The sequence below is a fragment of the Garra rufa genome, chromosome 1 (assembly GCF_049309525.1).
Source record: "Garra rufa chromosome 1, GarRuf1.0, whole genome shotgun sequence".
NCBI lineage: Eukaryota > Metazoa > Chordata > Actinopteri > Cypriniformes > Cyprinidae > Garra > Garra rufa.
Window position 1 is genome coordinate 93,579,182 of NC_133361.1, and position 12,052 is coordinate 93,591,233.

At 39.2% G+C, this 12,052-nt stretch overlaps 5 non-coding genes across 5 annotated transcripts; 3 read left to right on the forward strand and 2 right to left on the reverse strand.

Moving 5' to 3' along the window:
- Positions 1-2,396: 2,396 nt before the first annotated feature.
- LOC141348595 (small nucleolar RNA U3) lies at positions 2,397-2,610 on the forward strand. The gene has a single exon (XR_012357517.1). It is a non-coding gene; the product is annotated as a small nucleolar RNA U3 (small nucleolar RNA).
- Positions 2,611-3,878: 1,268 nt separating this feature from the next.
- trnak-cuu (transfer RNA lysine (anticodon CUU)) lies at positions 3,879-3,951 on the forward strand. Its single transcript has one exon. It is a non-coding gene; the product is annotated as a tRNA-Lys (tRNA).
- A 4,702-nt stretch (positions 3,952-8,653) lies between these two features.
- trnak-cuu (transfer RNA lysine (anticodon CUU)) lies at positions 8,654-8,726 on the reverse strand. The gene has a single exon. It is a non-coding gene; the product is annotated as a tRNA-Lys (tRNA).
- An 858-nt stretch (positions 8,727-9,584) lies between these two features.
- Positions 9,585-9,725, reverse strand: LOC141285022 (U4 spliceosomal RNA). Its single transcript, XR_012338531.1, has one exon. It is a non-coding gene; the product is annotated as a U4 spliceosomal RNA (small nuclear RNA).
- Positions 9,726-10,188: 463 nt separating this feature from the next.
- Positions 10,189-10,270, forward strand: trnas-gcu (transfer RNA serine (anticodon GCU)). The gene has a single exon. It is a non-coding gene; the product is annotated as a tRNA-Ser (tRNA).
- Positions 10,271-12,052: the final 1,782 nt, after the last annotated feature.

A 12,052-nucleotide genomic window follows, 5' to 3' on the forward strand; every position in this document is an offset into this window, starting at 1 on the left:
AAGTGGGAAAAATTAACAATATCACTTCCTGAAAATGTTCTCAATGGAATTGCATTGCAGTCTATTTTCAAAGGCGAGAATAAAGCACATACTAACAGGGTGGAAGGTGACTTTAGAGACACTGTTAAGTATTTAAATTGTAACAAAAATAACTATAGTTTTATATGTATGAGTAGTTGCAGTTTAGCCTAGTCTATAACATTATTTATAAATATTTTGAGTTTTTTATAATTTCATGGTTAATATTTCTGGATTATAAATGGATTACTTTGCACTGAGGACATGATCAAATTAAAAACCTATATCAATAAAAAGATGCGTAAAATACAAAATAGATTTAAAAAATATTCAACAGTTTATAAAATAATACTTAATAAATTTGAAATATTTTTTGCAATAACTTATTATTTCTTTCTTGAAACCCATTTCACCACAAATTAAACTCGGAATACAGCGGACATATGTTTGTTATGTATATGTTTTCTGCATACACAATGTATTAATGGCCAACACAGGACTTTTATTTTGTTTTGGTGATGTGACGATAAGACTGCGCTCCGGTGTTTGTGATTCGGCTGAAGAGAGGTTGGTGTTTTTAAGAGTTTAAAGTGTTTAAATCTCTAGAAATCGTTAAGGCAGTATAATCGTTTTTACAAGGATGTAAAATGAATTGATAATCATTCATTGTAACTTTGCAGTGTTTCATCAAACATTTTATATAATTTTTTTTTTTTTTTTTTATGTGTGTGAGGAACGTGATCTGTACGTGAATAACAAACACGATACTATTCATTTCGCTCCCTTTTTCGTGAATCAGTTTACAGTAAACACGAATTCAATCACTGGTTAGTTGATGAGAAACGGAGCTTTTTGAAACTCAGAGTCAATTTAATCAAGTGCTTTGCAAAACGATTCAGTGAATCGCTCAAAACAGTGTGAATGAATTTAAACGACAAAATCAAAGCTGTAAAAGTTCCCATAAAAGTGTTATCTATTGAATATAATCTATAAATTATTAAATGCCAAATATACCACTGAAAATTACTTACAAATACTTATTAACAAAGATGTTCTGGCTTCGCCTATTTTAGCATTTTTGCTCCCCCTACTGGACATTTTGTATTCTACCGCTTGAATTTATGTTATTCAGTTTCCAGGTTCAGAAGAATAGCGTGCGCAGCACAGGGTAGCGCATTTTTATGTTGTTGCATCATTCCATCGTATTAATAGCACTTAACGAGGCACTGCCTGTAAGTAAAGTTTGATTATCATTGATTTATGGTATTCTGCATGTCTAGCAGGTACTACATGTGGAAATAGATGTTTTCATAACACGTGATTGTGAAATACGTAGTTCTGTTTATATTATAATATCTTTGAACTGCTTAAGCTCTTATAAGCATTTATCTCGCAGTACATTTATACTGTATAAACATTTTTCATGTAACAGTTTATTTATACAATGGTTTGTTTTATTTTACAGTTTTACACATTTTACTCAGTTAATCATCTGAGCCACAACTTCCAGGTTTCAAGTCCGTTTATTGAGTAGAAGTGTTTAGCTTGCTGGATATGAAGCCAGTACAGTAAAAAGGCAAGCTTCTTACAAGAGCTGTTTATCACGGAAGCAGAAAATCACTGTGCTTGTTGTCCACGGCATAGAGGCTAACACGACAACTGCAGTCATGGAAGATGACAAAAGTCACTCAGCTCCATCCCGGCGCTCTGTGTCTTCCAGCAAGTCCACGTTTAGTCTGGCAGCAACTAAAGCAAGAGCGAAGGCAGAAGCTGCTCAGGCAAGAGCCTCATTTGCAAAGAGAGAAATGGAAATTAAAATCAAGCTCGCCTTGAAGCAACATTAGACGTAATCGAGAAGGAGAGAGAGGCGGAAGCTGCAATGGCAGAAGCAGAGGTCATGGAAGCTGCTGTCTCAGATCTAGAAATGAAAAAGTCACATTGTAGTTCATCTATCCACCTTCCACAGCAAAGTCCTAGGCAACGTACTGAAGAGTATGTAAAACGACACAGTGAACCCAGCGACACTGTACCTACCAAAGAGAATTCAAAGTCTGAATTAGCCCAAAATCTAGAGGATGATAGAGTGAAAGAGCCTTCTTCACCGGTCTATCACGTTCTGTCCTCTTGGAAGGCTAGTCAGTACAGTGGCAGCGAAAAAGGAGATCAGTCTAAACCTCCTTTTCCCCAGTCTTCACAGGGCTTCACACGCCATTCTAAGAGTCCAGCTGCTTCCGTCCCTCATGCTGAATGAAAAAAAAAATTTAGGACTCTAATGATGTTTCAGATGTAACTTTTCTCATCTCTGTTGTTAGGTTGTCACCATCTCTGAGACTCAAAGTGTCAGAAGTCGCCTAAGCTGGTTTTGCAAAATGGAGGTCAAGGCTATACTTTCAGGGCTCATTTCTATAGTTTTTAACTAGGAAATGTGTTTCAAAAGTGTAGTGTCTCCCAAACTACGATGATGAGCTTTGATGCTCTTTTCTGAGCGTGAATCGGGTGTGGAGTAATGTTTTATTTCATGCGCTCCACACCATTGATGAATTCTGTGTGGCATTTATGCAGCATAGAAGAAGAGAGTATGATCAGAGTGGTCTTTGAAAACTGTAAATCTCAGATTAGAAATTTTGTGAGTAGTTGCGATCGATTGAACATCGGATATGATTCTGTTTGTAATTAATTGTTTAGCTCGTAATTGGTGTATATCTGATGAAACTACTTTTTTTTTTTTTTTTCAAATTTTTGTTGGTGGGTGTCACCATCCTTGAGATTCAGAATGTCAGGATAATATGTCAGCTGGTTCTATCAACCTAAAGTTGCCATAAAATGCATTGAGAGAATATTTTAATTTGTTCTTTGATATCTACATAGAAGGTATATGGCATAGGAAAGGGCAAACAATCTCCAGAAACGGTTTTACAGGACCATTTACAACCCTAGGATTTGTCCCTAGAATGAAATGCTCTGTTATTGCCTTTTTTGGAAGCTTCATGAATATTAATGAGCTCTGCTCCGATTGGCTGTTTCACAGAGCTGCTCATCTCTATAGCTGGCACATTGATAAAAAATATATATTTAATTAGGAGCTCTAGCCGCTTTTAATATGTGGTTTGTTGAATCTGCCGTTTTGAATCGCAGACATTTTAGTCTCATTACTGTGATCCATGTGCTCTGTGTAAAGTTATAATGCAGAGGGAGCTCTTCTTACCACACAAGTTCAGCTGCTTCTCGGTGATATTCTGGATCTGTAAATCATTCGCCATCATCAGCACAGTTATTTCTCCATCATTCACCATCATCAGCACAGTCATCTCTCTGTAGCACAGGCTAGTGCTAGGATTAAGCTAACCGTGTCCCTTCAGTGGCTTGCCTTGTTTTACTGATGTACTGACGTTACCGATGATTGGGCGATGCAAATGTTGGAGACGTAACTATTAACGATCCCGGGACTGTTGCGTAACAGTCGGTGTTATGTTGGAATTGACATATAAATCTAGTGTTCTCAAAAGACCACTGAAAAATAGAAGATTTATCCTTATCCTTATATAGATTTATCCTTGATTTCCATAAGAAAGGTGCCCCAAATTGGTGGAAAATCACATCTCAACCATACGCTGTCCAAAGCATTGAACCGCCTTCACGCGGCAAGACAGAACGTGTTGTTGGCCCGCACTGCTGGGTCAAACTGCGCTTCCCAAAAACAGATTGGGTCAAAACTGACAGAAGAAAACTCTAAGCCTGCTCTAAGCCCTACCCACGGGGAGGGCTCGACAGTCTCGCACAACGCGAGAGCCTCCGTTTCGCCTGTGTCATTTGGGAGCCGATGAAAACTGCCTCCGACCCGGTGAAGGAAACCACAACCAGCCCGGCTAGCTCAGTCGGTAGAGCATGAGACTCTTAATCTCAGGGTCGTGGGTTCGAGCCCCACGTTGGGCGCCTCTGTTGGCTCAACCTGCGAGATCGGCGATTGGACGAGGAGACGGCCGCGGAAACAGACGATCCTGCTCCAGGTAGCGCCAAAGCTGGGGAACAATAGTCTGTTAAGGGGGGGAAGAAAAGGAAGGAGGAGGAAGAAGGGGGGAAAAAGAGAAAAAGAAAGGAAAAAAATGAGGAGAAAAGAAATGAAAGGAAATTTTATCTCTTTGTCCTTCAAAGCAATGCTTTTGGAGTGTATATTTACAATAAATTATCTGAAAAAAAATGTTTTCTCTATTTCCCTGTACATTTATATGGGAGTAAGGATTATCACAAACTTCCAAGTTCATATTACACTGTTGCCATACATTAAAGTGTTTACTGAATGATTTATTTATCAGTAATTATCACATAAATGATGTCCAAATGGATGAAATAATTTCTGAAATGACAAATTAATACTTTATTAGATTTATATTACTGATTATTGATATTTTATTCACAGTTCTGAGTTTTTGCACTTTTAGTTTAAATATATTTCTGCTGTAGTTATGTTCTAAAACTTATAGTACAAAAAATAGTCAATTTATTTATGAAATAATCCCCAAATTTATCAACATTTTTAAAAGGGCCTATAACCGTTTAATGATACTGTAACAAAGACATACAAAAAGAGTTATTTAATCATGACCAAACTTTTATTTTTCAATCAGTCATAGCCAATTATTCATTATTCTTTTTTTTTTACATTTTTATTCTTATAGTTATGTTGCATGTGCAGAACACCGAATAATACCTCTTAATAATACTTTCTATTGTCCATGACTCTTGTGCATTCTTTGCAAGTGCAAAAGAACAGAAAACAGAACTATACATATAAATAAAACCATCTAATGTCCATGGCTCTTGTGCATTAATTGCAAGTGAAAAGAACAGAAAGCACAGACCAATACACATAAATACAATTTTAAAATGACAATGGCTCTTGTTTGCCTTTGTGAGTCCAAAAAAAAAAAACCAGAAAGCACAGAACAATACAAATGAATAAAACTTTAAAATATTAATTACTACTGTGCATTCTTTGCAAGTGCTAAAGAACAGAAAACAAAACTATACTTTTAAATAAAACTTTCAAATGTCCATGGCACTTGTGCCTTCATTGCAAGTGCATAAGAACAGAAAGCACAAAACAATACACATAAATAAAACTTTATCCCCTTTCTTTTTTGGACTCTTATGGATGGCACAGAGCTTGAAATGGTCTCTATCAGGCGACAACAATCTGGCCACTGAGCAAGTGGGGCAGTGGTGGTGAATGTCTGCCTCTTCACGCTCTCCACCCCTGGAGTGACCCTGTGTCCAGCCTGCTCTGGTGTCTGGCAGCAAACATCACTCTCTTCTTATCGTAATCCAGCAGGTTCTGCCAACTATATTGCTCACCTAAGCAGAGAGAGCATATAATACATGGCAAATGAGAAAACAAAACAAGTGGTAGTGTCAACATATGACAGGTCAAGAAGAAAAAGTAGAGAAACTGACCTGCTGGTTGGTGAGAGCCAAAGATGGCTGATTCCTGAGCTCCACAAGATACTCCACAAGGCTGTCCACTTTGTCCAGCACACCAGCACTATCCAAAGCCTGGGAGAAAAAATATAAAGAAAAAAAAAACAGAAATGAACAACATTATGAGTACAGTGAAGTGGAACAAAATAAACAAACATAAATATATATTTTCCTAGAAATGTAACAATATTACATGAAACACAATTACATACATGCATACAACAAGATATTTACATACCACAGACTTGTCAGGAGATGCTGAGGCACCTGGCGTGAAGGAGGCATCAGGCTGGGTGGAGGACAGAGAGAAGCTTGGGTCATCGGTAAGACTTGACACAGTAATGTCAAGTGTTTGGTCCTCCCTGAAGCCCTCGTCTTCTTCATCCTCGCCTTCATCCACATCCTCCAGCAGGTTCTCTGTCTCTTCTGAGTCAGGGTCCACTACCAGGGGCTGTCCAGTCTGACTCAGGAAGTAGTCAACACCAAGCAGTTCTCCTATAAAAAAACCAAAACAAAATTTAATAAAAGGAAACACAAATACAGGATCAGTCAAAAGTTTGGACACATCACTATTTTTAATGTTTTTTGAAAGAAGTGCCTTATGCTCATCGATCCTGCATTTATTTGATAAAAATAAAGAAAACATCAGTAATATTGTAAAATGTCATTACAGTTTAAATTTATAGTTCCATAAACTTTAAATTCAAATTATTTCTGTCATCAACGCTGAATATTTAGCTATCATTTTAGAATTTAATTTATGACCAATGTTGGACACAGTTGTGCTGCTTAATGTATTTTTTTATGTAATCTGTGATACTTTTTTTAGGATTCATTGAAGAATAAAAAGTTCAATAAAGAACAGCATTAGAAATAAAATAGAAAATCTTCTTTAACGATATACAGGACTGTTCAAAAGAGAAATTAATGCTGTTCTTTTAACTTTTTATTCATCAATGAATTCTGCAAAACGTATCACAGTTTTCATTAAAAAATAACAAAATAAATACAAATATGCAGTACAAATTATATTGCTGTTTTTTCTGTATTTTTGATCAAATAAATGCAGGCTGAATGAGCAAAAGACACTTCTTTCAAAAACATTAAACACAGTCACGTGTAAAAATGTTTGACAAATAATGTACACATTCATATTCTACAATGAGATACAGGTAACTTTACCTTCTGATAGAGCTTGTGCCACTTCCGCTGCCGTGGTGCTGGTCTGTTGCCTCCAGACGGACGAACCCCAGAGCTGGCAAAAGTCCTCAACCTGGCCATCCACTCGCCATCACCCATGACCTTGTGGCTCTTTGGCTTAGTGCTCATCTAAATATAATAGGAAAATAGTAGTTAGTAATGTGCATTTTGCAGGTATTGGACAACTACACAAATGTTTTTAATTTTTTTATAATGATACAACGATATATATTCAAGCTGACTAAATAATGGCACCCATTACAACAATTAAACATTATTTTATTGCTAACAAAGCAAAACAAGGTTAAACATTTAAAGGTGTTACACTACAGTCATACATATAAAGATTTGAATATGAAATTACTACATGCAGTTACGATAAGGATAAGATTATTGTTTTGTTTGGTTTACAGTTAGTTGCATCCAATTATGCATAATTTACTGTTATTACTATAGTACATATAGCATGTATTAATGACAATGTAAAATAAAGTACATTGTTAGTTAAAAGCTGTGGTTATACATATGATAATCAATCTGAGAAAAAAACAAAAACAAAAAAACAAAGAACATAGTAAGTACACTTTACTTAAACCATGGTTAATTTTTGTAAGGGATGTCTATATAACATTGCATTTTCATTTAAATTATTATTTGTAGCACTTGCATCTGTGTTTATATAAATAGTAATCCATCTGCAAACACAAAACTTGATTACTACATTCACACAGCAAAATCACATTAAATGTTAATTAGAAATGACAATGTCTACAACTAAACATATTTTTTAAATCCAAATCAAACTTTAAATAGAATAGATGTGTTTACTATGCAAAATTACAGGCAAATGGTGTTTTATATGTAAGATTATAGGCAAATCATGGAAACAAAACATGATTACTACACTTTCACTATAGTAAAAGCATAGTAAATGACTTGGGGTTTTTTTCATTCATATTTTTATTTATAGTAAGACGGTGTTTACACTTAAAGAACAAGTAAACTGAGTTTAATAAGTACGATTACAGGCACAATTGTGTTTAATATGTGAGATTATAGCCAAGTCATGAAAAGAAAACATGATTACTACACTTTCACTATAGTAAAGCCATGGTAAATGACGACAAACACAAGCACAACGTTTTTTGTTGTTGCTGTTCATTCAGATTTTCCTTTATAGTAAGACTGTGTTCATACAGTTGTAATCGATCAGCCAAAAACACAACATGGTTACTACGCTTTTACTATAGTAAAAACAAGGTAAATTGTCATAAGGGATGACTGCACTTACAGCTGAAACGCGTTTTCCCCCCATTTAAATCGAACTTAAGAACGAGTAAATGGACTTTAGAAAGTTAGATTACATTTAAACGGTGTTTCATTATGGGCAATTCGCGAGTCAAAAGTTTGTGAACGCCAAACACGGATGAATGACGGACGAAAACGTAACGAGTTACCAATTGAGAACATTGTAAACAGAGAGGAAGAAAGTAGAAAACATGTATTACTTACTTTGAAAAGTTATCCTATATTCCGTTCGTCTGATTTTTGAACCTGACTTAGAATGAAACTAAGCACGGTGAGTGGCTCTCAACAATGGAGCTCGAGCGGTGCGATTGGCTCTCGTCCATTCTCACAATGGACGGCGAGCGACGCGATTGGCTCTCGTCCATTCTCACAATGGACGGCGAGATCGGCGATTGGACGAGGAGACGGCGGTGGAAACAGACGATCCTGCTCCAGGTAGCGCCACAGAGACAGCCGCTGTTGCTTGCTGCCGCCGGATCACCGGTGTAAAAGCAAGGGTTAGGGTTAGTGATAGGGATTAAAATTGCTCGCACTAACAGCGACATCTGTTTTGAAAGATGTTTCCGGAGCTCGCAAAATCCACTCAGCCTGCGCGGCGAATGGGCACGCTGGAGCCCGCCACCCTTTTGGGAAGAAAGAGAGTCAACAGAGCCGCCCAACGTGGGGCTCGAACCCACGACCCTGAGATTAAGAGTCTCATGCTCTACCGACTGAGCTAGCCGGGCTGGTCGTGGGCTTCTTCACCGGGTCGGACCCAGTTTTCATCGGCCCCCAAATTGCACAGGCGAAACGGAGGCTCTCGCGTTGTGCGAGACTGTCGAGCCCTCCCCGTGGGTAGGGCTTAGAGCAGGCTTAGAGTTTTCTTCTGTCGGTTTTGACCCAATCTGTTTTTGGGAAGCGCAGTTTGACCCAGCAGTGCGGGCCAACAACCCGTTCTGTTTTGCCGCGTGAAGGCGGGTCAATGCTTTAAACAGCGTATGGTTGAGATGTGATTTTCCACCAATTTGGGGCACCTTTCTTAAGGAAATCAAGGATGATTTCATGGGAAATGGCAAACTGCTGTAGCGTTTGGCTAACAAGCCAAAGCTACAAAGGATGTACCGGTGCCCCGTCGTCCGAGCAGAATCCACATTCGGCCGTAATCGGAGGTTACTACTAACGTTCGATTGTGTCTCATAGGGAGTTTGACGCAGGGCCTCAGTGGAAAACAGGCCCTCGGCGGCTGAAACAAAAGACGAAGAAGGCATCCACATGCACATGGTTCAGGAGTGTTAAACAAAGAAACCACGCAAGATGACGAGGTGGTCCAGCGGGTAAGGCGGTGGAAGGCTAATACATTGTGCTCGACATGCACTGGAAGCTTTAGCGCCACTGAGAGCCCACCGGACCAGACAGGCCCAACCTGTTTACGATGGGTAACGGTGAGCTGTAATTGCGCTGCAGTTTAATGATACCCGTCTTGAGGACATATTTACAAAACAACAAGCCTTCTGGCTCTGGCGCTCAATCATCAGCAGACACCTTTTCGACGAGAAACAAAACCTAAACGAAACAAGGCTATTTTTTCTCAACAATACTCTAAGCCTCCACAGAGGCTAGCAAAAATTGCCAATGCTGACTGTATTTCAAGTCATCCTGGCGGGGTATTGGGTAAAGTTTTCAACCAGCAATGATCGCGCCTCAGATAAACCTCATAGGCTACAATATTGCCTCTGCGAAAGAATGCCGGCGACGGTCGTGACCTTTGAAGGCACCTACGTGGATGTGAACCGACAAGGTGGTAGCAAGCTTTAAACTGCCGCACAAACAGTCTCCTGGCACGGGTTGCTGCACCGTGTTTCTACGGAACAGATTAGAGGTGTGTAAAAGACGGCTCATTCACTATTCCCTCTGTGCTCAAAACAGCCTGCTGAAAGCACAGCAGCAGCAGCTGAGAAGGTCCGCAGCATGGCCTCTCTCAGTCAGCAAGGGGGCGGGGAGGCCGAGTGGTTAAGGCGATGGACTGCTAATCCCATCCTTGTCGTTCGGTTCCTTTAGCACTGGACCTTAATCTAGGTCCTGGGGACCCCATGCTGAACTTTTTGTGTGTCCTCCTTATCTAACACACTCAGTTCAGTTCTTTGAGTTCTCTACTAATGAGCTGATGATCTGAATCGGGAGTGCTAAATAAAAGACGGCACGTAATACGACGAGGTGGCCGAGTGGTTAAGGCGATGGACTGCTAATCCATTGTGCTCTGCACGCGTGGGTTCGAATCCCATCCTCGTCGTTCGGTACATTTAGCAGTGATCCTCGGTCCTGGGGACCCCTCTCCGCAATTTTTGTGTGTCTTCCCTATCTGACACACTCAGTTCAGTTCACTGAGCGCTCTACTAATGAGCTGGTGGTCTGAATCGGGAGTGTTAAACAAAAGGGCCGCGCCAAACGAAAGGTGGTCGAGTGGTTAAGGCGATGCAAGGCTAGTCCGTTGTGCTCGGCACGCCTTGGTTTGTGTGGGTTCGAATCCCATCCTCTTCATTTGATGCTTTAGCACCACTGAGAGCCCACCGGAACAGACAGGCCCAACCTGTTTACGATGGGTAGCGGCGAGCTGTGATTGTGCTGTAGTTTATTGATACTTGCCGCAAAGTCTTGAGAACATATTGACAAAACAACAAGTCTTCTGGCTTCGGCACGCTATGATCGGTGGACACCTCTTTGACGAGGACCAACAACCAGCCACGCCAATAAAAGGAAACAAAACGAAGCAAGACTATCTTTCTCAACAAGCCTCCAGAGAGACTGGCAAAAATTGCCGATGCTGACTGTATTTCAAGTCATCCCGGTGGGGTATTGGGTATTGACTTTGTGGCAACATGGAACTTTTGCATCTACATTAATATTAGTCTGTTTCTTCTTATTCTGAGGTCACCGTAGCCACCAGATCCATTCTGCATTCCGATCTGATGGTCACTACAGTCCCCCGGTTCCAGTCCGTACCAAGAGCAGATGGTGGATCAGCACCTTCAGCCGAATGTCAGCGGATACTATGTCAACTAGATGAGCCCCAGAGACAGATCATCAGTAAAGAAGGCATCCACATGCCACAGCAAACTACTCGAGCTGGTGAAAATGTTCACCAAATGCCCGCCGCTGAGTTCTTTTAAAACAAGCCAGCTTATTGAAGGTGCACAAGATAAACGCCCTGAGAAAGCTGTGCCTCGCAACCCTAAGAATGGCATAGGCGTTAGTGGACACCTGACGCGCGTGCAAAACTCCGGCATTTCAGACGTCCCTGGGTGGGCTCGAACCACCAACCTTTCGGTTAACAGCCGAACGCGCTAACCGATTGCGCCAAAGCTGGGGAACAGTAGTCTTTTAAGGGGGGGGGAGGAAAAGGAAGGAGGGGGAAGAAGGGGGAAAAGAGAAAAAGAAAGAAAAAAGAGAGAAAAAATGAGGAGAAAAGAAATGAAAGGGAATTTTATCTCTTTGAACTGTTTTTGGAGTGTATATTTACAATAAATTATCTGAAAAAAAAAATGTTTTCTCTGTTTTCCTGTACATTTATATGGGAGTAAGGATGATCACAAGCTTTCCAGTTCATATTAGTGTTGCCATACATTGAAGTGTTTACTGAATGTTTTATTTATCAGTAATTATCACATATCCAAATGAATGAAATTATTTCTGAAATGACAAAAATAATATTTTATTAGATTTATATTACTGATTATTGATATCTTATTCAAAGTTTTTGGACTTTAAATATATTTCTGCTGTAGTTATGTTCTAAAACTTATAGTACAAAAATAATAAATTTATTTATTAAATAATCCCCAAATTTATCAACATTTTTAAAAGGGCCTATAACCGTTAAATGATACTATAACAAAGACATACAAAAAGAGTTATTTAATCATGACCAAACTTTTATTTTTCAATCAGTCATAGCCAATTATTCATTATTCTTTTTTTTTTTTTTTACATTTTTTTTCTTATAGTTATGTTGCATGTGCAAAAACAGAATAATATCTCTTAATAATACTTTCTATTGTCCATGACAGAGTTCCAG